Below are 1,847 nucleotides of genomic sequence, written 5' to 3' on the forward strand. Positions count from 1 at the left end.
GTGAGGTTGTGCTGAAAAGAATGAAACCAAACAAGGCAAAGCAAATAGTTTTTAAAGGTAAAATGTGGAGGGAAAATCAAAAGTAGTAAAAAATGGCCAATTAAACCCTGGACCCCAGAGGGTTAAACGTTTTTTTTAAGTAACACAATAGTTACTTTTCAAGTAATTAATTATTTTTAGAATATTGTAACTCCGTTACTAACTCAGTTACTTTTTTGAAGAAGTAACTAGTAACTATAATTAATTACTTTTTCAAACTTGCCCAACACTGGGTAACAGTAAATAATAAATGCTGAATCTTTTTAAGCAGTACACAGAATCGATAATGCTTGATATGGAGCTTTTCTGAACACAGGAGACGTTGCTTACCAGCCAAACCCCGCCGCCAGTAAAGCCTGAGCTTTACCTGAATACCTCCTCTTCTCCCTCTCCTTCTCCGTGGTCTAAAGGAACCACCGAAATCACCTGACGAGGATCCAGCTAATGGAGGAGGGTGGAAAATGCCGGAGGACGACGAGACATCGTGAGGCATCATAGAGGATCGGATGGATAGCAAAGCCAGGCGATCATACACCAGGGCAGCTAATACATCATTAAAACTGAGTCAGCACAGAAGAGCAGAAAAAATAACACAACAGTAGTAGAGCGTGACAAACTGCACCCAAATACCAATCACTCCCTCTCAGTTTGAGTGTAAATGACACTCACTCTCTGTCATGAATCTGGATGCGTAGGCTATAAGTTTCCAGTGCTCACCTTCAGCTTGCAGCATCACTGCACCAAGATGCAATCCATCTTTAAAGGCATTAGTCAATGGGAACTTTTTTGTCTCCAGTGGGAAACTGATTTGCAGTCTGTCCATACAGAGAGACCAAAACAAGCCAACACAAAACAAGCCAACACACACACACACACACACACAAAAGCCCAAAGAAACAGTCCAAATTCTATCATCAAAAAAGTGCAATGTGCAATGGCAACAACGTTTATGGTTTAGTGCAGGGGTAGGCTACTCCAGGCCTCGAGTGCCGGTGTCCTACAGCTTTTAGATGTGTTCTTGATCCAACTCAGCTGATTCAAATTGCTAAATTAGGATCAGAATCCCTGAGCCAAGTCTCTGTGAATGCCATCAGACATGTGTCCCTGTAGTCACGTAAATGTGCGACATTCAAATTCAGTTCATCCAATTTACTCCTCAGAGACTGCACATTAGCCAGGATTATTGATGGCAAAGGAATACGATTGTATCATATTTGCTTCCTCAGTCCTCAAAGTGTTCCTGTGATTAGAGGATGATCCAGGGCTGGAAAACACTGAAGGGCAAAAAGAATCCAGAGATGGGCAGTTCCACAGAAGGTTCAAAAGAAACTCCCGTGAGTACGTAATTGTTTGTGAGTGTCAATGACACCAAACAACTGTCAGGATTGCCAATAAAACCATGCAAAATAAAAACCCCATCTTCGATAAAAGATGCGTGGACTCAGCACCCAGTCCATGAGTCATTGGAAAGTGGCTTAGGCTCCCAGCAAGCCAAGCAAAAGTGTGATAAATTGGTACAAACCATTCAGAGTGGAGAAAGATCTTTTCTCCTTAGACTCTGGAGACAAAGGCATCTGTCAGTAGCCCTCGGTTAAATCCAGTGTCTTGAGAAAGCGAGCAGTGCCTAACCGTTCCAGGAGTTTCTTGAGTCGGGGCATTGGGTAAGCATCAAACTGAGACACACTCATTCACCTTGTGGTAGTTGACAGAAACAAACAGACCCATCTGTCTTCACTTACAAGAACTATGGGGCTATACCACTCACTGTGCGGCTCTTTTATTACTCCCAGCATCAGTATTTCAGCCAA

This window comes from Haplochromis burtoni, unplaced genomic scaffold (assembly GCF_018398535.1).
Source record: "Haplochromis burtoni strain Fernald_Lab_line unplaced genomic scaffold, NCSU_Asbu1 Contig_3314, whole genome shotgun sequence".
Taxonomy (NCBI): domain Eukaryota; kingdom Metazoa; phylum Chordata; class Actinopteri; order Cichliformes; family Cichlidae; genus Haplochromis; species Haplochromis burtoni.